The sequence below is a fragment of the Leopardus geoffroyi genome, chromosome B1 (assembly GCF_018350155.1).
Source record: "Leopardus geoffroyi isolate Oge1 chromosome B1, O.geoffroyi_Oge1_pat1.0, whole genome shotgun sequence".
Lineage (NCBI taxonomy): Eukaryota > Metazoa > Chordata > Mammalia > Carnivora > Felidae > Leopardus > Leopardus geoffroyi.
The window spans coordinates 21244153-21271424 of NC_059327.1; the positions used below are offsets into that span (position 1 = coordinate 21244153).

The window sequence follows — 27272 nt, forward strand, 5'->3', positions numbered from 1 at the left end:
TCCCGTTGGCAATCCATTCATTCTCCACATCATTTCTAGAGTGACATTTGTAAGAACAAATTTATATATGGCACCCAGATGATGCAGACTTGTTGACAATTCAACAAATGCCAATAACTCTAAGGGGAGGGATGCCTTCCCTCTATTCTTCAATAAGGTCATTCTTTAGGACTTAATTCCAGCATGACACTTCCAGGAAACCATTAGTGGAATCTTCCTGTCTGGGTTAGAGGGCTCTTTCTCTTTCCTTATGCAACAATTTGTGCTTATCTGTACTGTAACCCTTATCATACTGTACTCTAGTCATCTCTTTGCTTCTCTCCTTCTTTCACCAGATTGTAAATTCTTTTTCCTGGTTTCATCATTTAATAGAATGCATCATCTTGGCCACGGGAACTTTGTTTCCGAGCCTCACCCAGTTCTTTAATATGCAAATGGGAATGATGACATCTATGTCACAGGAGTGTGGGTCAGACAAAACGAAGTAATTCGGGTACAACATTGAGCATGACGATGGCACAAAGCAGTCATATTTGGCGGGCAAAGAGATAAGCACTTTACATGGATTAGCTCACTTATTCTGTACAACATCCCGTGAGGTGACTATTCTATCACTCTCTTTTCCAGACCGGGGAAACTCCGTCTCAAGGAGAATAAGCCTCTTAACTAAGATCACATACTTAGTGAATAATGTAAGTGGGGCTCAAACACAGGGAGTCCTAGTCACTCAGTTTTCTCACTAAGCTATACTGTCTACTGTAATAAACCCGGAATGGCCACTTTTACCATAATTTCTCTTTTAGCTCTAGCACCGTTCAGTCAGAGCCAGGTAAATGTTCATTGAATGCACATTTTCTTTTTCTTTTTCTTAAATTTATATTTTTAATTTTAATTCCAGTAGAGGTAACAGTGTTATATCAGTTTCAGATGCACGACATAGTGAGTCAACAATTCCATACATTACCTGGCGCTCATCGGGACAAGTGCACTCCTTAATCCCCATCACCTGTTTCACCCCTCTCCCTACCACCTTCCCCATCAGTTTGTTCTCAATAGTTAAGAGTCTCTCTCTCTCTCTCTGTTTTTTTCTTTGATCATTTATTTTGTTTCTTAAATTCCACATAAGAAGGAAATCGTATAGTATTTATATGTCTTTCTCTAAGTGATTTATCTCACTTAGCATTATACTCTCTTACTCCAACCACATCATTGCAAATGACAAAATTGCATTGTTTTTTATGGCTGAATAATATTCCATGTATATATACACCCCATCTTCTTTATCCATTCATCTATCGATGCACACTTGGCCTGCTTCCATAATTTGGCTATTGTAAATAATGCTGCTATAAACATAGGGATGCGTGTATCCCTTTGAATTAGTGTTTCTGTATTTTTTGGGTAAATACCCAATAGCATAATTACTGGATTGTAGGCTAGTTCTATTTTTAACTTTGAGGAAACTCCCTACTGTTTTCCAGAGTGGCTGCCCCAGTTTACGTTCCCACCAACAGTGCAAAAGGATTCCTTTTTCTCCACAACTCAGCACCACCTGTGGTTTCTTGTGTTTTTGATTTTAGGCATTCTGACAGGGGTAAGGTGATATCTCCTGTAGGTTTGATTTGCGTTTCCCTGATGATCAGAGATGTTGAGTTTCTTTTCATATGGGTGTTGGCCTTCTGGATGTCTTCTTTGGAGAAATGTGTGTTCATTTTTTAATTGGATTATTTGTCCTGGGGGGTGTTGATTTATATAAGTTATTTATATATTTTGAACATTAGCCCTTTATTTATGAATATGTCATTTGCAAACATGTTCTCCTTGAATATCTTCTCCAAAAAAAAAAAAAAAAAAAATCCCCCTGCTTTCCCCACACCCAAGATTCAGACATATAAAAATTATCTTGGTATCCTAGAAAATCATTTTCTTTTAAAAATTCTTAGTGTATTTTTTTTTAACCTCTGCATGAAAAATCTCACTTTCCTTCCTTGCCAAATAAACTCAATTTTCAATTCTCTGCTGTTTTGTCTGTGAAGCATTTCCCGGATCCTTGATCCACCAACATTTTATTGATGCCTTAACTTTAGTACATATCTTCCTGTTCTGAAAAAAGCTGTGTGTTTGTCCACATCACTAAACAATTAGCTCCTTAGGAGCATGAGTCATATTTCGTTTCATCTTTGTTTCCCTGTGCCTGATGCAGTGGGTGCCCAGTGGGTAAAGAAAAATTGTCAAGTGGCTGGATAAGAGTTGTGAGATGCTGAAACGAATTTCCAAGAGGTGTTGTGAGTTTCTCAGTATATTTTTAAAAAGGTTGATGTGTTACTTTTTTTTGACACTATTAAGTTTCTTTGTAATCCCTTCCAGAAGTGTTGGAATGGTATAGATAATTTCTATTTTTAATTCTGTTACTCTATTATGCATAGACATGTATGTGAAAGGTGTAATGCTTGTATGTATATACAGACAGGCAAGAATTTATTGAAATGGAATAACAAAATTTATTGGTCCTTATAAATCACATGAAATAGTAACAGACTGAATTATATCTGGCAAAATAAATGAGGTTTTGGACTTGGAAACAACAGTTCTATCCATGGACAATACTCTATCCCTCCAAATTAGTTTAGAGTAGTGTTATATGTAAGACAAAACCACAGACGCACATATTTAAGCAGTTTCTAGGAAATGCTGATGCTCTATTCCAAAAATAACTAGAAAAGAGGAAAAGTAAAATATGGCTTCTTCAACAAGGAAAACTTCAGAAAGAATTGCAGTGAAGAGGAACCATCCATATCTCTAAGCTCCAGTGAGATCTATGTGCATGAAACTCAGGTTGCACCCAGATGAAAATGTCAGCAACCATGAATATGCTAGGTCTTTTTAAAAATTAGATTATTTTATTTTTTAAAAGTTTGTTTGCTTATTTATTTATGTAGAGAGAAAATGAGGGAGGGGCAGAGAGAGAGAGAGAGAGAGAGAACCCCAAGGAAGCTCCACACTATCAGGGCAGAGCCTGACTCGGGACTCGATCCCACAAACTGTGAGCCAAAATCAAAAGCCAAATGCTTACCCAACTGAGCCACCCAGGCATCTCTGAAGTAGCTAAAATAGTCTCTGCCACTTAGTAGGCACTCAATGCATATGTTTTGAATGAATGAACATAAACGTAATTTTGTGTGATGTAAGATCTGTTTTCAAACATTATATTTGAGTTTAGATGGATACATTCAAGATACAGTAGAGAGAGCTCATATAAATACTTGATTTTAGCTCATTTCATTCTCTTTTACAACATCTAAGGGAGATCCTATCCTTCACCAAAATGTTAAAGACTTTGGTTTTGGAATGTTGTGCTGCCATCTAATGAGGCAAGTACAAATTACATAAATTTCCTTTTCTTCTATTTGTTGCTACAACTTTTTCTTCAACAACAACACCCATTAATCTTCACAGAGTTGCCAAGACTGGAGAATGTTAACTAGCGAATCCGGATCCTTGAAAGCAAGCAAGTAGAAGCATGCAAACCGCTCTCTTGAAGTCTGAAAGCTCCCGATGTACAAAGCTGAGGCAGAGTAAAAGATTATATCAATTACAAATGTATTATCTTTACTTCAAATAACGTTTGCACTGGAAAATGAAACAAATCACTTTATGGGTCACGCTTTTATTTACAAAGTACACCTCTGGTTTGACCTTGTACTGACCTAAAACATGGGGAATTTCTTTAGCATAAAATAGAGCTTAAAGGGAAACTTTGCAAGAGGTTTGGGAAAGTGGAGAACCGGATTTTTTCTCTACACCTGGGGCTCAAAAACAGCTCACCTGGGGCTGAAATTTTAGAGGCAGTGGACCACAGTAGAATGGTTTTTGCATGAAATATGTCACAGGAATATATACATAGTTAAGATTTGAGGGCCTTGTAACAAATGAAGATGCTCAGGCACAGAAGCCTATCTGATGGTCTTGATTCGTTAGGTAGCAATATTTTGGGACAACCAATTGAAGACCCACTCACAACTTAAAATATCACAAATTTTTTGCTGTGGCTCCATAATCTGTTATTTTATAGATGCTACATATATGTAAGTTTTTCCCAATGACTAGAAAATTTTCCACACTATATTGGTCATCTGATCGACAACCTGTCTTCAGTTCACGGATGTTTTCCCCCTCTTCCAAGAAGTTGTTTCTCTACCCTGTTCTTTGTGATTGCTAAGAAAATATATTTGCTTAAATTTATTTTTATTTTTACCTGTTTAAAATTTTTTTTTAATCTTTATTTTTGAGAGAGAGAGAGACACGGAGTATGAGTGGGGAGGGGCACAGAGAAAGGGAGACACAGAATCCGAAGCAGGCTCCAGGCTCTGAGTTGTCAGCACAGAGCCCGACACGGGGCTCGAACTGACGAACTGTGAGATCATGACCTGAGCTGAAGTCGGATGCCCAACCAACTGAGCCACCCAGGGGCCCCTGCTTAAATTGTGTATGTTTAGAACATACATAATCTTGCATTTCCCCCTTTTTAAGAATTGACATCTTAAAAAGTCACCAGTATTTATTAGACCACAAAGCCACGTTTTTTTTTATTTTTTTATTTTTTATTAGTGATTGACAATCTGCTGAAAGGCATCAAACACAAAATGGAAACTCAACATACTGGCTAAAACTCTATGCAAAACGTGTACTGGAATGGCTACTTAAATGCATTTTGAGAAAGCCATTCTCTTCTGAATATTTTTTTTTCAATTACCTACAAATGAATTTACTAAGAAAAAAATCCAAATATAATTTCAAATCATTTGAGCTTTTTATTTGGTAACTCTCATAGTATGACAAACCCTTAAGAGCCTCTGGGTCACTATGTCAACTACAGAGCCATGAGGGTAAATCTATGTTCCTTCTTACTCCATAATTCATTTTGTCACAGAAATGCTTGAAGCCTGATTCTATTCCTATCCTTATTGCTCTTTTCCTGTCTCATGCTTGGAATCTGAACTCAAGAATTATAATGACCTGCAGTTATCAGGTGAGTGGGGGAAACAGTGCTTTAAGTGATTCAAAGCTTTGGACCATGTTTGTAGAAATTGAATTGTGTCTTATGCTGTTAGTCCTGACTTTATTTATGTTTGTTTGTTTAAATTTTAGTTAGTTAACAGACAGTGCAGTATTGGTTTCAGGAGTAGAATTCAGTGATTCATCACTTACATACAACACCCAGTGCTCATCACTAGTGCCCTCCTTAATACCCCTCACCCATCTAGTGGACCCCCCAGCCACCTTCCTCCATCAACCTTCAGTTTGTTCTCTATTGTTAAGAGTCTTTTGTGTTTTGTTTCATTTTCTCCTCTTTTGTCCCCATTCCCATATGTTCATCTGTTTTGTTTCTTGATTTCTACATATGAGTGAAATCATATGATATTTGTCTTTCTCTGACTGACTTATTTCACTCAACATAATATGTTCTAGCTCCATCCATGTTGTTGCAAATGGCAAGACTTCATTCTTATTGATGGCTCAGTAATATTCCAACACACACACACACACACACACACACACACACACACACTTCTTTATCCATTCATTACTCAATGGACATTTGGGCTCTCTCCATAGTTTGGCTATTGTAAATAATGCTGCTATAAGCATAGGGGTGCATGTATCCCTTTGAATTAGTGTTTTTGCATTTTTTAGGTAGATACTGAGTAGTAAAATTACTGGATTGTATGGTAGTTCCATTTTTATTTTTTTGAGGAGCCTCCATACTATTTTCCAGTGTGGCTGCACCAGTTTGCATTTCCACCAACAGTGCAAGAGGGTTTCCCCTTTCTCCGAATCCTCCCCAACACCTGTTGCTTCTTGTGTTGTTAGTTTTAGCCATTCTGGCAGGTGTGAGGTGGTATCTCATCATGGTTTTGATTTGTGTTTCCCTGATGATGAGTAATGTTGAGCATCTTTTCATGTGTCTGTTAAGCATCTGGATGCCTTCTTTGGAAAAGTGTTTATTCATGTCTTCACTGGATTATTTGTTTTTGGGGGGTTCAGTTTGATAAGTTCTTTATAAATTTTGGATACTAACTCTTTATCCAATATGTCATTTGGAAGTATCTTCTCCCATTCCATAGGTTGCCATTTTATTTTTGTTGATTGTTTTCTTCACTGTGCAGAATCTTTTCAGTTTGATGAAGTCCCAAGAGTTCATTTTTGCTTTTGTTTTCCTTGCCTCTGGTGTGCTAGTCCTGACTTTGTATTTAGAGTGAAGTACTAATTTATTTAAACCATATTACGTATATAAAAAAAATCCAAACTGGGGTACCTGGGTGGCTAAGTCAGTTAAGCGACTGACTCTTGATTTTGGCTCAGGTCACAATCTCACAGGATTGAACCCCATGTCAGGTGCTGTGCTGGGTGTGGAGCCTGGTTGAGCTTCTCTCTCTCTCTCCTTCTCTCTGTCTCCTCGGCTCCCTGCTGGCATGCACGTGCACTCTCTCTGTCTCAAAAAAAAAAAAAAAAAAAAAAAAAACAAACAAAAAACAAAACAAAAAACAAAAACAAACCCACAGCTCTCTATTTTTATCTTCTTAGAAGCAATAGCAATCTATTTTGGAGTCACATGGGTTGCCCTTTACGGTTGAAGAACTGTGAATCATGTGCTGTATTGTTTCCTTACTGTAATTAACATGCATGCCCAAGTGAAAACTGTTAAGTTATAAATGATTATTATCTACATAACTTTTGCTTTTAGAAACTTGTGTTTTCTTCAAATTATGTGAAATTCACATTTATTTCTATTTTATGTTTCATCACCCGTATGTTGCAGAGGTTGTGATGACTCTAAACAGGTAGAAGATAACTAAAGAGGTTGCCAAGTGTCCCTTTACTGTTCAACCCTGCTGTTCATTTCTCCTCAGATTGCTCATTTGTTCAGTGTTCAATCTTACAGATAGATGAAAACTATCTCCCGTCAAGGGTATGAGTAAGTGTGAGCTCCTGCCAGAAACTTGAAAGCAGTGGCAGGAATTTAGCTAGAACTTCCGCTCATTTCAACAAATAATTAAAGAGAGTTAAGTACGTGAACCATTTCTGATCCAGAGCAGGGAAGAGGAACGTGGACACTGAAGAACTTGCTCATCCTTGTGGATGATGGTTGGTCTAGCCTTGCTAAGATGTGGTTTAAAAGGCAACATAGGGGCTGTCTAAGTGAATGAATAACCATATATTTAATAAGAAAGTAGAGCACTACTTAATTGGTCACCAATAATTAGAATTACCTTTGTGCAGCACATTAACTGATGTAGAATAAGGGCATTGGCCAATCACCAAGGGGTAGGGAAAGCTTTATCCAAAAACAAAACACAGTCTCCTGGGCAGTTCTGTAAATGTTCACGTCTTGTAAGAAAATGCCTGTTTTCCTTTAGTGCTTGACATAAAGTGTAACTTCCTGCCCAAAGCTAATGCCTAACTTTGTGATTTTTTTCACAGCACTTAGCACAATATAGATCTTTATGTATATCATTTGTGTGTGTGTGTGTGTGTGTGTGTGTTTGTGTATCTGCCTCTCACAGTGTGTAGCCTATAGTAGGTATTCAGTAAATAGTTGTTGAATAAATGAAATTGGCAATTTATATTGTATATTTGTTCCAGAAAATGCTGCAGTGTACCCAGACATGTCTGAATTCCAGCGAGGAGTACAGCTTTATGTTCAAACCTAATCTCTCCCATTTCTTATCCCAAGTCAAAAAAATAATACAGATACGAAGAAAGAAATGCCTGAACACATTCAAGGTAAATTAATGGGGGAGCTTCTTTACTCATAGCAACTTAGAATAATAGGGAGGATTCTAAACACGAGAATATTCCTAATCTGCTAGTGGCAGTGGAACTAGCAAGGTGTCATGGAGGTGATCAGGAGTTAAAGACTAAAGTTCCATGTGTCCCATTAAATGGATACAATGACCTAGAACAAGCAACTTAGCTTCAACTGGCTTCTCTTCCTTCACCTGAAGGAAGAGGGGGCTGGACTACATGATGTATAGTTTCTTCCCGCTTACAGATTATTGTTGTGCCACATACCCTTTAACAACCACAAACAGGGGTTTGAGATTTCTTCAGCAAGAACGGAAGACAGCAAGAGAGGATGGCTGTCCTGGAGAACTTGACCCTCAATAAAAAAACTAAAGTTAGGAAACATGAGAACTTAGGAAACTTGTGAAACCAAGCATAGATGAGGTGGGCAATCTAGAATCTTACTGTCAGGATGAAGCCCGAAACCCATGTAAATATGTTAGCTCATAACACAGCCAGTTAGCTGCTGGACTTTATACTCTGCTCTCCGTGCTGTGAATAAACTTTGGCTAGCTCTGTTTTTTTCGTTTTTCTCCCCCCATCACTCCCTAAAGATGCAAAGTCTCAGGAGTAGCCCCTTAGCCAAGGTCAGCTCTCTCGCTCATGTCCTGGCTAACCTGGACCGTCTCTTTTTCTTTCCATAGCAGGAGCCGAGGCCTTGCTTCCTTTCCTGTGTGGTGATCCGTTTCTGGGAAGGCAAAAACAGCAGACCTTGGCTGGATCCGGCTTGGGACAAAATGACAATCTGGCGAATTCTTTACTCTTGTCAGTCTGAGGCTGATGGGTGAAGCTCCACGGCGTGGATCGAGACTCAGGAACTACGTTTTGGGCGGAACCAGACGATGAGGGGTTTACGTGCCTACGTTTGCTGCTGGGGACACAGCGCACCCGCTGCTCCGAAGGCTGAGGCTCCAAGTTTTCCAGAGGGTCTGAGGAGCCTGTGGTTATGACACTAGTACCGGCAGCCCGGAAACCACGGTCCTGGGGAACTACATTTGTGCTCTGCTCCTGGGCTTGCTCCATCTCCTACCGCCCTGCTCCCGGAATCAAGATGCAGGCCAGCCAATGGGTGCCATGCCTGCTCTCGCACTATCTGGGAGTCTCAAGGGGGCACTTGGTTAGAAAGACAGATTATATATATATATATATATATATATATATATATATATATATACATATATACATATATATTTATATATAATATAATATATTATATTATATATAATTATATAATTATATTATAATTATAATTATATTATATAATATATTATAATATTATATAATTATATAATTATATTACATAATGTAATATAATTATATAATTATGTTATATATAATATATTATATATAATATATATATAATCTATGCCTCTGAACAAAGGTTTCAAACTGACTTGATCTTACTTAAAGAAATAATATGACATAGGGCGCCTGGGTGGCTCAGTTGGTTAAGTGTCTGACTTCGGCTCAGGTCATGATCTCGTGGTTGGTGAGTTTGAGCCCCACGTCGGGCTCTGGGCTGACAGGTCAGAGCCTGGAGCCTGCTTTGGATTCTGTGTCTCCCTCTCTCTCTGTCCTTCTCCTGCTTGCACCCTGTCTCTCTCTCTCTCTCGCTCGCTCGCTCAAAAATAAATAAACATTTAAAAAAGAGGAGATAATGTGACATAATGTCAAGCATCGTTTTGTGTATGACTAATCCCACTCTATTATGCCGACTTCTTTAGTTCTGATCCCCAATGTTTCAACGATATGTTCTAGTGTTTGTTTTAAGCTTTGAAATTCCATGGATGTCCTTATAAAGTTATTATGAATACTTTATAGATAGTATCCATATAGTCATTTACTTATTTAACAAATAAGTAAGCACATTCAGGATTCTAGGCGCTGAGTATACAATTAATGAACAAGACTTCATTCCCATTCTCAAGTAGCATACAATCTTGTGAGGCAAGTATATATATACGTAAAAAATGTAGTACAGTTTATGAGGCATGGTATATACATCTACATAGGGTGTCCTGGGGGCAGAGTAGCTGGGCATCCAACTCTTCAGTGGGCAAGGGAGAAAGTGTTGTCATTGGAAGTTTTTCAGACAGGTTGACAGTTGACCTGAAAACAGAAGCAGGGCACCTGGGTGACTCAGTCAGTTAAGCATCTGACTTCAGCTCAAGTCATCATCCTATAGTTCATGAGTTCAAGTTCCATATCGGGTGAGTACGAGCCCCACTTCTCTCTCTCTCTGCCCCTTGTGGGATTCTCTCTCTCTCTCTCTCTGCTCTTTGCTCACTTGTGCCCTTTCTCTCTCTCTCTCTCTCTCCAAAAAAAAAAAAAAGAAAGAAAGAAAGAAAAAAGAGAGAGAGGAAAGGAAATATTTTTTTTAAATAAGAGAAGCATGAAAATGGCAACTTAGTATTTGGAAAAAATATGTGCAGAAGAATAGAGACCCAAGGGAGCCTGGTATAACTGGTAAGTGGAAGGTAATTTGCTTATGACTGGTATGCAGTTAGTTTTGACTTTATCATTGGTGATGTAGAAGCTGTGGTATGGAAGCAAAATGACCAGATTTGAGCGTTAGGCACATCTCTTCGGTGGCAATCACTGTGGAAGATGATTGAGAGTAAGTGGCACTTATGTATATGTAGGTGCATAGATGTGTGTGCGTGTGTATATGTGTGTATAAATGGAAATGTCTAGAAATTCCCAGAAGGGAATCTGAGTAAGACTGGCTAGCTGAGAAGAGGGAGTAAATCTGTAAATGGACAGCTATACGTGAGTACTAATTTTGAATTAGGTAAAAGGCTCTTGTGCTTATACAAATTCACATGGCATGTGCATTTCCTCACTGAGGGCTCTGTTTGCAAGCTTAAAGCCTCTAGCATTTCTAATATGTGTACACAGATGCCACCTGCATAGAATGTTTGTTGGTTCACACACAAAAATACAGTGCTGATCTCAGAGCCATCTGTCATATGCTTGGCTAGATGGTGTTACAAAATTTGCAGATCTTTGAGGCAGCTCACAAGTGAGATGCTGAAATAATATAGAATCATATTTCAAGATTGGGGAGGACTTAGAACTATTTGATTCTTCCAGTTAATGGAATTATTTATTTATTTATTTTTTTTTTATTATTATTTTTTTTAATGTTATTTGCTTTTTTCAACGTTTATTTATTTTTGGGACAGAGAGAGACAGAGCATGAACGGGGGAGGGGCAGAGAGAGAGGGAGACACAGAATCGGAAACAGGCTCCAGGCTCTGAGCCATCAGCCCAGAGCCTGACGCGGGGCTCGAACTCACGGACCGCGAGATCGTGACCTGGCTGAAGTCGGACGCTTAACCGACTGCGCCACCCAGGCGCCCCACGGAATTATTTATTTTTAAACCTTACTTGTTGTTGAGTCCATGATCAAAGACACAGTATGAGAAAAGTAGGGAACTAGTCCTTCTGGCTTCCTTTCCTGCTTCCCTCTATCTTTTTGTGTATGTTTCTATCTACCAGGCTCTGTGCTACATGATGGGGATGTCAGGAAGGCTAAGACCCGGATCCCAACCTCATGGAACTCAATTTCTCTAAGAGAAAGTAGATAGGACAAGAAGTAAATATAATGCAATTTAATAATATGATAACAACATGACAAAAAGTAAGTAGAATGGAATATAATAAGTACTATGATAATAGTATGAGCCAAGCTTTGGGAGAACAGAGAAATGAACATTTAATTATTGTTGCCCAGCAGAATTGTGGGAGTCTTTATAGAGGATATGACACCTGACCAGGTTGTTGAAGGAGGAACAAGATTTTGCTTTGTTAGATCAGCAGGGCATTGCAAACCTGAGACAGACCACATTCCCTTGCCTTTCAATAAGAGCCTACTGAGTCTGTGTTCAATGTCTCAAGAACTTGAGGACATATGTTAATGCTGAAACAGCAGACTAATTAAATTCTAAAATTGGATTAAAAACTTGGACTCAAGTCTGGGTATGATGATGATATGGGGAAGGAAAAGAGAAATAGTATTTGTTGGTTGCTACTATTCTAAGTGCTTAATATTGCTGATCTCAATCTAACAATCAGTGAAGTAGGTATTAATACTTATTCATTTTTAAAGATAAGAAAAATGATCAAGGCTACTCAGCAGTAATAGCCAATATTTGGACTTGGATCGTTCTGACTGAAAAAGTCAACATAATTTTCTCTGCACCCTGTTCCCTCTATGCACCTTCCTTGAATATGTGCATACATATACACACAAATACATAACATTATAAACAAACAAAAATACATACATACGTAAGTCTACATCCGTGTATATATTCTTTGTGTTCTTTACCATAGTATGAATCTATGTTGCTGGAATACTTTTTCCACTAACTCAAATGATTCGGAAATAAAATATAAATACTTTTATTAGGGAATAACTTAGGGGTTGTATGTGAATGGACATTACCAAGCCTAATTCTGGTTTGAACCATGCTCTTTTGTCTGATTTTGGTACAAAATATTAGTAGGACAGTCTGTACTTGTGGCAAGACTCAGCCTACCACCAACTCCTTTTATTGAGAGGCTTTCAACACATAGCTGCCTTACTGTTTACTAACACTTACAAGTGTTAAAATCTTTCATGTCAACAGTTTGGGGATCTGGCTGTTGAGTCAATGGGGGCATTTTGTTGACTTCATAGGGTTTTTACAAAGGAGATCAAAGGGATGCATTATGTTTCAATACATAACTTTATAGGACAGATGGAATCCACCTTGAAAGACCTATGACACTTAAAGCCAGATTACCGAAAGTTTCAGACACTAAAACCTATTAGCTTCCTCGAAACTTATCCTCACAGTTGGCACATTTCAGCTTCATTTATAGGTAGTGGACAATCCAGCTTGAGTTTTAACTACTGCCAAAGTTCAAGCACGGGTTAGGAGGATGGCCACGGAGGGGTGGTTTGTTCTGGAGACGTTCTGGTCTCGTATGTGCACTTGCTCTCTTGAATGGTAATTATACATAAATGACTAAGTCACTTCATTTGAATAGAAACATTACCCAGTCACAACTTTTGGGAAGAATTCCAGAGCTTCATATTTGGCTAGGTGGTAGCTTCACAAATCTGTTCTGTCTCTCTCAAGAAAAGAGCACGAAAGAAAGTTGTTTGTTTTTCATCTTCCAAAAACTCCAAAGAGATTCTGCTCCTGTCCGCATCTGTCATCAGAAATGCACACAAACTTTTAGCTTCCCCCCTCTAGCCTGGAAACAAATTGCAGTGTTAGAAATGACGGTGGTGTACCTGAATATCCCTATTTTTTTATTGATGAAAAAAAAAGGAATTCTGTGCATCCAAATCATTATTAAAGCTCCTCAAAAATCTTGTTTTGTGAAATCCTTTTAGATACATAGGGTAATTTTTTTTTTTTTTTCAACGTTTATTTATTTTTGGGACAGAGAGAGACAGAGCATGAACGGGGGAGGGGCAGAGAGAGAGGGAGACACAGAATCAGAAACAGGCTACAGGCTCTGAGCCATCAGCCCAGAGCCCGACGCGGGGCTCGAACTCACGGACCGCGAGATCGTGACCTGGCTGAAGTCGGACGCTTAACCGACTGCGCCACCCAGGCGCCCCAAGGGTAATTTGAAATAATTATTTTATAAATTAAAATGCTTTAAAGACGTCTTATTGTTTGGTGACATAGACATTTAACCCAGTGTTTGATAAAACATTTTTAGATGTAATTAAGTCCCAATTGCTTTAACATATACAAAGTCCTAATACTTTATTATCTTTTACACATACTGCTATTTTAAGTGGTGTTGCAAGTGAAATCTTTCAGATTTTCTATAATGTGATACTTTGAGTTACACAATTATTAGAATTTTTATTTTTCTCTTTAAGCAGCTTGGTTAAACATTTCCCAAACAGGTTCTGTACCTGTTCATTTCTTAGTGACTCATCCATTTATCACCTCAAGGTTTCAAAAGAGTAGATTAAAGCAATTGTATACTATTTTTAAAATGATACGAATACACACGACATCAAATTAAGTATGCAAATTAGTGTTTAAAGACTATAAACTACATACGTGTCTGGTATTCATAAGATAACTGTTTTTCAAAATTCTTTTTCCAGAAATATACATAGGCTGTATTTATGCTTGATACATTTTCTAGTAATAACGTAAAAATTAGCTACCATAACAGCTACCGAATGTCGTACATTTAGATTCCTTTAAATAATAATTTATCTTCCTTTGGTGTTTTTAGAAATTTGCCTTCCCCTGCCCCCATTTTTGTTTAGGAGCAAACTAAACTTTTTTTTTTCTATTAGTGTATAGTTTCCTTCCAAGCATGTTGCCAGATGAACCCTATGACTCGGCACATAAACCTCGGAATACGCAGAAGTTTTGTTCTCCTGTTCTTCTATGCATCACCCTTTGAAGAGTGTGTTTTTCCACTTCTGTCCCGCGGGGACCCATCACGAGCAGAAGAGGTGAAAGGCATCCGCCCATCCGACAGGTGTGTAGGCCAAAGTCTCCGTCTCCCTTTGTTGGCGGCTCTGAAATGCAGGTGTTGAACACCAGTATCATCATTCCGTTTGATAGTTTGGCTTTTGTGTGTGTCAGGTGGGGACATTTACACTAAATCTGAAGGGGAAAACCTCTCATGACTTTGTTGTCTAGTCTGAGAAGCATAAAACAGATTTTTTTTTTGACTGGTTTTAAAGCTGAAAAGATTGGTGTGGCTTTACCTGTCAAGCTTCTAGGTAGAAGTCTTGTTTTAACTTGACCATAAAACAGATCCAATTTATTCCTTATATAAAAAAAAATTAAACATTAAACGGTTCTAAGTGGAACACTAGATATTTCCAGGATTTAACCAAGAGATCTCGGGTGAAGTGAATGCTTTGCCCTGATTGGAAAATACACCACCTTTTAAGACACTTGTATTTGTCTAGATCCTTTGGGTTTAAATTATAATTGTACTTTGTTTTTTATCACACTATCTGTCGCCTTAAATTAAGATGTATGTAGCACCAGGTCAGAGGCACTCAAGAAAGTCTCCCTTTAAAATGCCAAAATTATCTCTAGTATCTCTTGGGCTCCCTGGATCCTATCCAGCTGTCACTTCTGCTCCATGATTCATTCTTATAACGTTAACCAGCTGTTGATTTAAAAATCTATTGTTGCTGGAGTTCACGGCAGGAGTTTTGGTTCTTTCTGAAATAGGCTGAACAATATAATAATGATGTTACACTCTTTCTACAAAAATATGTTATTGTCATTCTGATTCTTCAATCCTGGTGGAAAAGGACGTCTATTATGCTTTGAATTATTTTCATGTCTGAGCATGTCTAAGATGGAAAAGTGATTCCTGTGTTTGCATCTCATGGAAAAGTATCAGGGCTCCAGAGTATCAACATGTGACAACATGCATTTCCCTAAATATCTTAGTATCACATGTTCCTTTTTTTTTTTTATCTGTTAACATTTCTCTTTCACCCAAGAGGCCACATCACTCAACAAACGTCAATAATTTGGTAAACTAGACAGCTTTTGTTCTTCCAATTAACTAAATTCATTTATCTTTTAAATCATGGAAATTGGTAGTAAAGTGAAGCCATTTTATTCAAGGACTTAAAAATATCCTTTAAATATTATTAATGTTAAGCCTCGCTTATGATACAAATTAAATATTGAGTACTGTAATAAAAAATTTAATGTAAAGATTGAATAACTACGTAGATTATAATATTGATAAGAGCTACAATTTATTTTGGGTCCTACTCTGTGTCAAGTGACCCGTTTAATCTTTCTACTAAGAATTATTCCAAGTAAGAAAGAGCTGAGAATAGGAAAATTTAAGTAACTTTCAGTCCCTCAGCTAATTCAAATCCAGCCCCATCTGATTCTCAGCTTCTCTTATCAGGTGGTAGGTACTTGCTTCTTGGTGAAGTAGGAAAATAACACTGTGAAAAAGAAGGAATTAGGGACACCTGGGTGGCTCAGTCGGTTCAGCGTCCAATTCTTGATTTCATCTCAGGTCATGATCTCACGGTTCCTGAAACGTGACAGAATGGAGTCTGCTTGGGATTCTCTCTCTCCCTCTGCCCCTCCCCCACTCATTCTGTCTCTCTCTTACTCTCTCGGCTCCCTTCCCACTCACTTCTGTCTGTCTCTCTCTCAAAATAAATAAACATTAAAAAATAAAAAGAGGGGCGCCTGGGTGGCGCAGTCGGTTAAGCGTCCGACTTCAGCCAGGTCACGATCTCGCGGTCCGTGAGTTCGAGCCCCGCGTCGGGCTCTGGGCTGATGGCTCAGAGCCTGGAGCCTGTTTCCGATTCTGTGTCTCCCTCTCTCTCTGCCCCTCCCCCGTTCATGCTCTGTCTCTCTCTGTCCCAAAAATAAATAAACGTTGAAAAAAAAAATTAAAAAAAAAAAAATAAAAAGAAAGAATTATGTAATAGGGTGTTAGAACGAATTGCATTTGCAGGTTAGAGTACATTCATTAACAAACTCTCATTAACAAACTCTGCATTAGATTGCCTTACCAAAAGATTTCTAATACACACAGGTGCGTACACACACACACACACACACACACACACACACACACACACACTTGCTTTAAGAGTTTATATAGGAAAACTGAATTGGTGATAGTGTAGTGCCCACTTCCAATGTGCTTGACATGGATGGTTTCTTTCGATTGTCATAACAACCGTAAGAGGTAAATTATGATTCCCATTTTACACAGATGAATACAATGAAGCCTACTAATTTAACAAGCAAGTGGGAAAGCCGGGTTTTGAACTTAAGCCTCTTTTAACTCTACGAGCTAGAGCTAGGCTGCACTGCAAGCTAGTCTCACTCTGTAGATCAGCGTTTACTACACAAATGTGAATGTGAAAGATTCACAGCGTTTGAGGTTAAATTAGAAAAAAAAAATTAATGTTTATTTATTTTTGAGAGAGAGAGTGCAAGTGGGGAAAGGGCAGAGAGAGAGGGAGACAGAATCTGAAGCAGTCTTCAGACTCCAAGCTGTCAGCACAGGGCCTGACATAGGGCTCAAACCCAAGAACTGCGAGATCACGACCTGAGCCGAAGTCGGACGCTTAACCGACTGAGCCACCCAGGCGCCCCTGAGGTTAAATTTATACTGAGTCCAAGGTATATTTACAAACGTTTTATGCATTTGTTTAATTAAATCTAGTATGAATGTGTGTGCATATGGATGTGTGATTTGACCCTGTCCCCCCAAATTAGTAGGGGAAAAAATCCCAGCAGTTAATGAGGGATTCTAGTCCAGTTTTTGACGTTTTACTGTATCTTGAACTTACCGCTGAAATAAGAGAATACTGGGAAAAGAAGAGCCAGGAAGCCCAGCCCTTCCTTCTTAGACGCCCCTGCCGCCTGATGGCGCCCCTCAGCTTTGGTGAGAGCGCTTGCAGAGATCTGCTCACAATTTGGACGACAAACTGTTGTTCTTCATGTTCTTTGTGGTAATGTTGCTGCGTGCGGTGCTTACGAATTTTGTGGTTATTTTGTTCTTACTGTTCTTCTAAGCATTTTTCCTCGGCCTTTGTAGTGTATCAGAAGAATGCAGAGAAATGAAACCTATTTCGTGTGTTCAAATGAGTGAACAACCACGAACTGATGAGCCCCTCTGTGCTTACACACCGGAGGCTCAGCAGGTGTGTGGTTGCTACTTTTAATTCAATATTGCACTTCCTCCTCATCAGAACTTACTTTATATCCTGAATGATTTTTCCATTTGGTTTTTGTATTCTTCCCAGTATGATTAGCAGCTCTGTAATTAACAGAAACGATACAAGGACTAGATTCACTCCAGGCAAGACGAAGTGTAGCTTCTAAATCCAGGTCTGTTAAGCAGTTCTTTCTAACCTTAAAAATTTTCTTTTGCAGACCCAGCTTATTATACGTAGCTAGGTTTCAATCTTCCTTATTATAGAGTTCATATTCAACCTCATGTTAATGAATTTAATATGATTAAAATATAGTAGTAAGGCTCCAGTACATGCTGCTAGAATAATGGCTTAATTAAGCCTAATGTGCTTGCGTTTATAAGCCCATAAACAGGTTGCCCCACCTGAATCTGTAATATTTTTATATAATTAAAAACATATAATTTGTAGGCACCTGGGAGGCTTAGTTAAGTGGTTGACTTTTTTTTAATGCTCATTTATTTTTGAGAGAGAGAGAGAGAGAGAGGCAGAGAGAGAGGGAGACATAAAATCCAAAGCCGGCTCCGGGCTCTGTGCTGACTGAGCCCGATGTGGGGCTCGAACTCACAGACCACAAGATGGTGACCTGAGCCAAAATTGGATGCTCCACCGACTGAACTACCCAGGCAAAGTGGTTGACTTCTGGGTTTGGCTCAGGTCATGATTTCCTGGCTGGTGAGTTCGAGCCCTGCATCCAGCTCTGCACCCACAGCTTGGAGCCTGCTTGGGATTCTGTCTCTTCTTCTCCTCTCTCTGTCCCTCCCGTACTGGCGCTCTCTTTTTCTCAAAATAAGTAAAAATAAACTTAAAAAAATATAATTTGTTTTTTTCACATGCGAGTAAACCTTAAGAAAATTATATACTGATAAGTTTCTGGAAGTTAGTTCAATTTTTAAGATAATTTTCTTTTCTCTCTTAGACTATTCTTTTGGAAATACCATTGTTGGTTGTTTTCTCAGTTGTTCCAGGATACTTTGAAGTAAAGGCAACCTGTCAAACCAAAGTATGGTGTTTTATATTAAATAAGTTATTGTATAAGATTATATACAAAACAGAAATGCCTTTGGGTACTGTGTAACTGTTGTGAAAGAGTCGGGTAGATGTACCCAACAGATCATATTTTTAATATTTATAATTGCTTTTGTGACTCAAGATCCAGAAAGTTTATAATTTTTTTAATGTTTATTTTTGAGAGAGAGAGAGAGAGAGCGAGCAGGGGAGGGGCTGAGAGAGAGAGAGAGAGAGAATATCCCAAGCAGACTCCATGCTGTTCACACAGAACCTGACGTGGGGCTCGAACTCCTTAACTGTGAGATCATGACCTGAGCCAAAATCAAGAGTTGGACATGTAACTGACTGAGCCACTCACAAGCCCCAAGATCCAAATAAGTTTAATACATTGTGATTAATAAAAGCTCTTGAGGATCTCCTAATCTCAGATTCCTCTTCCATTCTTTGCAATTTATTTTCTCTAGTTTTATTGAGATATTATTGACATAATACATTCCATAAGATGCACAGTATGTTGATTTGATACACTTACATGTTGCAGAATGATTGCTCTCGTAGCTTTGGCTGACACTTCCATCACCACACATTATTATCACGTCTCTTTTGTGGTGAGAACATTTGAGAGCTCTCGTAGCAACTATTAACTATTATCACCATGGTGTGTACATTACACCCCCAGAATTCACTGATCCTGTAACTGGAAGTTAGTGCTTTTTGGCCAGTGGCTCCCCATTTCCAGGTCATATTAACTATCATATTTTACTAGGTAGCCATCTTCTTTACTTCCACTGAGAAGTGAAGTCTAATTTTTCTTGAAATAAGCTGTTTTCATCCATCTATTATCTTTTCACTTTTGAAAGGGAAATTTGGATATGAGATATTTTATGTTTTGTTCTCCTTAATCTGTGACACAAAGCAAATAGCACAAGTCCCATGACGAAAGTCAGCTGACTTAATTTCACGGTAAGGAATGCCGAGGAACTTGTGACTTCGTACTAGAGTATGACCTTGGCCATGCAGCTTCAGCTGATGGTTGCTATCCAGGCATATCCCCAACTTTTTTAATAAAAGCCAGAAATTCACATTTTTAATGTGAAAACTTCTAATTTTAGAAGATTGACAATGAGTGAAAAAACACCATGTTTGCTAGAATGACTCAAACAAAGCTCACTGCCAACAGGCCTCCAATTTGTGGGAACTAGTTTTCTCTTCATACAGTTCGCTCAGAGAAATGGTAGATTGCCAATCAACCCAAGATACGGTATTTCTTCCTCTCCAAACGTTCCCCTTTCTTAGCTTTACTAATGACATTTTTGTTGTACTTTTAATATAAATATTAGTACCCAAGCATTCAGGTTAGCTATCGTGGAGGTCTGTGGTGGGCCAAAAACTTTAGAACTGATATAGCCCACTTCCCTCATTTCACAAGTGAGAAAATGGGACAGGAGGGTTTTGTCTTTTTATCTCCTTTATTTTATGATTTGGCCAATAACATTCTTTGCGGGGGATTTTCCCCACAAAGTCAATTTCGGTTTAGTTCACTGGACTTACACTGTGGTATTCTCAGAATATAGTTTCTGAAAAAAAAAATTAAATCTAGTTTACTTTCTAAGAGTTCCTGTTGCATTGTCCACTTTGTCCTTTAGTATCCCATTTGTGAGAAACCTCAGTAGAGAAACTTCGACTGAATCTCAGTGTAAGGATAAACATTGCTTCTTGGAGGCAATCAGGATGTCCAGTCTTATGATCGGTTTGGATACTGGAGTCTGTGTTTCCTCTGTATTTTGACCTCTGTTGACCCTTAGGGAAGTCAGGGCCGAATTAGCAATTGACGTTTAGTAACTGACTTTAGGACTTTAAGGCCTGCTTTTATGTGCTTACAATTTTTCACGGTCTTTTTACTGGGAGAGTCTCTTTCTCTCCGATTATATATATTTTATTATTTTGTATTATGTATATTTTTATAAGTCATATAAAATATTTTGTAGAAATGCTTGGAATATAAATAAATATGTAAACTTACATTTATATATGCAGGCGTATGCATATACACATTTGTACGAAGTCACATATTCAGAGCAGGTGGTATGCTATTATGTCTTTATGGACAGTCATCCACTAGCTTTAGTAATTATCGCTTTTCAAAATTAATAACCCACAATAAGCACCCAATCTATTTTTTAATGAATTGATTTCTCTAACATGTGTATCATGCAAAGAGTGAATGATCAACCAAACAATTTCTCATTATTAAGGGCAGGATGCTATTTTTCAGGATGGCATAGGAAAGTGCTTCTAGAATGGCTATCCCCTTTGTATTTAGGTTTTTTAAATTCATCAGCTTTGCCAACCTTGGATTACAGGGTTTCTAGGGTAGGGACGATGTTGCTTTAGTATACATGATACATTGTGTAACACTGTTTCTTACAGATGCTTTCTAAAAGCCTTCAGTGATGGGAGCAGCTGGATAATTTTCTTTTTTTTTTTCACATTTATTTATTTTTGAGAGACAGCGAGACAGAGTGCAAGTGGGGGAGGGGCAGAGAGGAGGGACACAGAATCCGAAGCAGGCTCCAGGCTCTGAGATGTCAGCACACAGCCCGACGCGGGGCTCAAACTCATGACCGTGAGGTCATGACCTGAGCTGAAGTCTGACGCTTAACCGACTGAGCCACCCAGGCACCCCACGATAATTTTCATTTTTATGGGAGAGTGTTGTAGCTCTTATTTTCAAAAGGAATGGAAATAACTCAAAACATGATTCAAAATCTGCCTTGTTCCAGGTACTTGGTGTATTTTCTCACTGCATTTATCAATATTCTTACAAAATAGGTTATTACCCTCCTTCTGATTGGCTAGAAAACTTAATCTCTGCCCTGCCTTAGGTCACGTAATAAGCAGCGACTCCCCAGCTGGCCATCAAATTCCATCCATCCATCTTTGTATGGCACTGGTTTTTGGGAAGAGTAATTTAGGGGATTTGTCTGACTCGGTTTTATGCTCAGCTCTCACCTGCCCACCTGTGCAATGTGTCTTTAATGTTCAGATAAAGAAAAGATTTGGTAGGGATGGAAGTCAATGTTCACATAGGTCCAACGATAGTGTGATTAGAGGTACTTACACATCTGTCTCAGCCGAACCCGTGTAACAAAAATATTTAATTTAGAACAAGCATGATTCAGAATAATTCTATCTTCCTTATAAGTGTTTAATTCAACTCCCAAGTGCCCCTGGTTTGATTAATAATCTTGAGTATGAAACATTTAAATTTCTAATTAGTTAAATATAAAAGAGGAGTTACCTTTGCCTTAATCATGCCCCAACCTAGGCTCCCACCCTTTCTCCTAGGACTTGTGACTTACTAATAGTAAAAAATCTTTACTATCTATTCTATATTTTGATCTCTTTATATACTTATGGCAGATAATTCTGTTGGAATGATTAGGACTTAGCTTGGAGCTAAACAGTCATTCTTATATAATTAGTTTAATATCTTAAATAATGCTAATGTAATTTTAGACCAATTGGATTGATTTTCTACTAGATTCCTGAGTGACAAATGGCTGACCCAGAGACATGGGCACATAGTTTTGCATTATAAATTCCTGAAAGATAGGGACTTTGCTGGCTATCCATTTTTTTTTCTATTGTGATTAATACCATGATAAATAATTTCAGTTTCAACTAAATAATTTCATTAGCTAAAACAATATCAGAGGAAAAAATAATTTCAGTTCCCTTTTATTTCTTCTTCCTTTTTTTCTTTTTTCGTTTTTTGGATTGTGAAAATTTTCAATAGGCATGTGTTACTTAATCTATCAAGAAAAAACTGTGGAACTATTATCATTTTAAATAAGTAAAAAGGAAGCAGTGATACTGTAGGCTCTGTGTTTGTGGATCAAGCAGTAGATTGAACTAATGCCTCAGGGAAAAAAAGCATTTTGTTGTTGTTGTTGTTGTTGTTGTTGTTGTTGTTGTTTTTGTATAGATTAGAATGCATTTACAAAAAAGCAGCCTGAATAAACAACATTTGGCACACTAAGAGTTGAGCTTGTACTAAGATTCGAGTTTTCATATTTTGCCTTTATAGGAGAACTATAGACTCAAATTCTAGTGACAATATTATTTATATTGTGTGGGGTGAAAAGATTTTGTGAGTTTTGGTTATCACCATTCGAAATTCTCTAAGTCAGTTGAGACAGAAAGTGCAAGAATAACTTCGGCTGTGGAATAAAAGCTGGACTCAATCCTAACAGGGGTGTTTTTGGTGTTTTCAACCTCAGGACTCAATACAAAGTGATTATATGATCCGAATTTGAAATGAAGAAAATTCGGGCTCGTAACCTTTGGGCTTTATCTAAAAAACAAGCTAATAAAAAGCCCAACCCTGTCCCTTACCATCAATAGTTTTCAAAAACATATTTTGATATTTATTAGTTCACCTTCAAAATAGATACAGATGAATCTGGAGAAGAGAAACCCCATTCAAACAAGTAAGGACACACAGGGATTTAAGGTGATATCTCTAATGAAATACAGAGCTTCAGTACTGTGAGAAAATTAAGACTTGGGCCAAGAATCAAAGAGGAGCTGAAGAGTGTTCAGAAGGCGTTTTTATAGTCTGGGATCAAGGGGGTTTCATCTGCTGAAGTGTCGACGACCAGTAATGGTCTGTTAATCCATGAGGAGCTTTTATATTGTTTTCTTTGCAGTTGCTGAGACTGTTAAAGCTTAAGAGTAAGAGGTTGCAGGCTGGAAGTCAGATGAGCTCCAGAGGGAAGATGTCCCACCTTAATTCAGTGCCATTCGATGCAGGAGGGCACGGAATGCTTTTAGGGTTCCCTTCGAGGTTAAAGAGGTCAACTACTCTCAGTTGCTTCATTGACATTTGAGGGACAAAAAAAAATTAGAGAAAGAAAGAAAGAAAAAGATACAGAAGCATAGTGAGCTATTCAGGTTTCTGAATCAAGAGTAATGGTTGCATTTAATTTTTTTTTTTTTTTTTTTTTTTGGATACATGATATTTGATTCTTCCATGCTGAAGTGACCTAGTGGCCAGTATAAATTTGGTATACGTTTGCATATCATTTAATTTGAATGTTTATGAAGAAACCTTAGAGTCTTCATAGTAAATATTGATATTTTAATACTGGAATTTAGTCTTAATTAAAAAAAGAAGGTGATTAAAAGCTGCTTGTTTTTATTTTGAATACAGCAGTACCACATCTTGCTGGGGGGCTAACTTCTCAAGTTAGAGCATGCAAAAATCACATGGAATCAAAATTATGCTTGAAAACTCCTTCCCTCTTCCACAAAGTACAGCATATCTGGTTTTCTGTAAACAGCCTGTACAATAATTATGTACATACTAAAATATAACATATAACAGAGAGCATATAAAGTATAATTTCACATTATATAACATTCTCCATTGCATCTTTATTGTTGTTATTATTTTTGCCAAACGCATTGTTTCTGCAAGCTAAGTATGCATCTGAAGAAACACCAATTACATATCTGGTTAAGTGAAAGGAAGAACCTCTTTGGTTTTCAAATGTCAGTATAGTAAGAATAACCAAAAGATAAATGTTGCCTTGGCATATTTAATCAATGGCAAGATTCTGTTTATCTATTAAATCATCACCATTGGTCTCAGTATGGGAGAAGGGAAATGCTGAGTTCTCTAAAACCCCATCCCAAATGGCTTTGAAAGATGATATCCGCAATTAGATCTATGAAGTAATTTAATGAAACATCCTCAATTTTATCCTCTCCTTTCTGTTAAAAATTTAGAAAACACCAAGTAAATCTCCCAATAAAAGAACTACTGAGAATATTTAAAATTCTAGTTAAAGGCAAAGATACAAAATCTCTCTACTTTTCCTACTTTTTTCCTTCATTGACTTATCTACAAACCTCTCCTACTTTAAAATGATCACCACTACCATAGGGGACATGATTTTTATTAGCTTAAAAAAAAAGTCCCCCCCCCCCTTTTTATCTTTAGAATACCTCATGGTAGGAAGACAGGCTAAATTAAACAGAAGTACTTAATAATTTAAGAAAAATATTTTCATATTTTAGCTATTCCATACTGTTACATGCTACCATGGCAACATCTTCCCCTCCATGGCTATTGTTTAGAAATCTAAACGATCGTGGCTGTTAGTTAAGAAAGTAGTGCTCAGATTTGACCAAGGTGAAAGGTGAAATTAGGCCAAGGTGAAGGCAGTGGTGGCCTTGGGTCTGAGTCTGGCCTCCACACACAACGTACAATGTGCATCTCTGGAACGTGGTTATAAGGGTTAAAAGAAAGTAATCTTTGGAAGTTCTTTATACACCTTAAAGCACTTGAAATTCTATGATTTGAAGGCAGTATTGTATAGTGTAGAGTAAGAGTGTTATTGCTGCAAAGTAAACCTTAAAACCCCAGCTCTTTAACAAATGGTGTTAGCTCTCCTGGCTTAGCTAATTTCATTAACCCTAGATTGATAATCAGTAACAAGAACACACTAACAGTATCTACCGGGTAAAGATGTGAAGATTAAATAAAATAATGCATGTAAAACTTACGGCTCAGCGCTTACCACATGTTAGGTATGTAGTCAATGCCTGTTTTAAAAATTATAATTTGTTACAATTCTCAGGTTCTAAGGAAGTTTCATAGCACATATAAACAAAAAACATATTTTCTTAGTCTACAGAGTATCATACTCTTTGAATAGTTTTACAAATAAAATGTAACATAATTTGAAAAACAATAACCGGGGCACCTGGGTGGCTCAGTTGGTTAAGCATCCAATTTCAGTTCAGGTCACGATTTCATGGTTTGTGAGGTCAAGCCCCACATTGGGCTCTATGCTGACAGCGTGGAGCTGGCTTAGGATTCTCTCTCTCCCTGTTTCTCTGCCCCTGCCAGGCTCATGTGTGCCCTCTCTCTCTCTCAAAATAAATAAATAAGATAAACTTAAAAAAAAAAATAATCAAATGACATATTGTTCATTAACTGTACTCTGTCCTCTTGAATTTTCTTTTTTTTTTTTTTTTTAATTTTTTTTTCAACGTTTATTTATTTTTGGGACAGAGAGAGACAGAGCATGAACGGGGGAGGGGCAGAGAGAGAGGGAGACACAGAATCGGAAACAGGCTCCAGGCTCTGAGCCATCAGCCCAGAGCCCGACGCGGGGCTCGAACTCACGGACCGCGAGATCGTGACCTGGCTGAAGTCGGACGCTTAACCGACTGCGCCACCCAGGCGCCCCGGTCCTCTTGAATTTTCTACCACCATCAGGTCCATCAGTTTCCAAAGACTCAGCAGCTGGCTGAAGGGATCTTTTAGAGTTATCTGCTTTCAGCCTAAATCCTTTTCTACGAGGGGATCCTTTCTGAGAGGAATGGGGCAGGGGTTGACTTCTTTACTTTGTTAACGTGTGTGTGTGTGTGTGTGTGTGTGTGTGTGTGTGTGTGTGTAGTAGACAGACATTGAAGATAACCCACCTTAATGTGAGATGAGTTGTAATAGCTCATATCTTAGTGAAGCCATCTGCCAGAAAGTAATGGCAGCAGACGTTGGTACATGAAGCAGTCTCCTACAATTAATCAGCAAATTCACTAATTGCCTCTCATTTGCATATCTTGAAAGATAATAATTTCAAAATCTGAGTTCCTAGTAAGATATGAAATCAGTATGAAATCTAAACATATTAATGCAATTTAAATATAGTGTCATTTGTTAATTAGCTCAATAGTTGAACATGGATTAAGCAGTGCAGATCAAATAAAGCAATACTTAGATCTCTCTCTTCACACCTTTATTTTCCATCTCTCTAATCTCCTCATGAATTTTACCAGTTAATCTTTGCTTAATATGTACATACTATACATTTCAGAATTCAAGGAAGTTTTGTTAGATACTGTCATAAATTTACCTACAAACATGTATGACTTCCAAGGCTTCTCCATGCTACTCAATTTTTATCTGGGTTTGTCCTTGGGTTTCTAGAATATATGTACTTGGCATTACCTAAGATTATGTAAGATTACAGACCTGTTTATTGCATCATAGCACCTAAAGGGAAACTTTCTCATGAAAAAGACTGAAGTGGATTATATTGACTTCTCAAGTACGTGGTCAGTTTTACTGTGATTATTATTGTTTCTTAAATGGTAGCTGGAAGAAAATAGGGGTGAGCCTATTGAGTTTCAACCCTTTGAGTTCTTTATTTTGTGTTGTTTTTTCACTTTTACAATTGGATCAAGGAGTGAAATTGATATATTTAATAATTAGTATTGATGTAAATTAATATGTAGATCACAATTTTAAAATACATGACCTTTTTCTCCAAACACTAATATAAAATGTAATGCTGCTTACCAAGTGATTGAAGGTGAAGTGCAACACATCAAATTATTCAATAATTTTCAAAACACTTGAATCCAATTACTTGAAATGGTTGACTCATCTTGGAAACTGTTGATGAAATCTCTTCGTGTTATTTGACTGTTCCTAGCTAAATGATGCCCCTGAATCATGATCTGTCATGGAAACTGTCATGCAACAAGACAAAATGGCTACGTGGCCACACACTACCTCGCCTCAAGACTGGAGTGTCTCCCAACAAGCTAGTTCCTTTCCTGGGAGGAGGGTCTACAAGTTAACTCTTATTTGTCAGTAATCACA

The 27272-nt window shown here is 37.9% G+C and overlaps 1 long non-coding RNA gene across 3 annotated transcripts in view; it reads left to right on the forward strand.

Moving 5' to 3' along the window:
- The first annotated feature begins 10169 nt into the window (after window positions 1-10169).
- LOC123586142 overlaps window positions 10170-27272 on the forward strand; it is an 80081-nt gene continuing 62978 nt past the window's right edge. For 2 of the 3 annotated variants that reach the window (XR_006706625.1, XR_006706629.1), the window contains exons 1-2: window positions 11251-11488; window positions 14168-14355. This is a non-coding gene — a long non-coding RNA (uncharacterized LOC123586142). Of the gene's footprint in view, window positions 10312-11250; window positions 11489-14167; window positions 14356-27272 lie in introns of those variants that run through there. The other variant, XR_006706632.1, reaches the window with a different exon arrangement.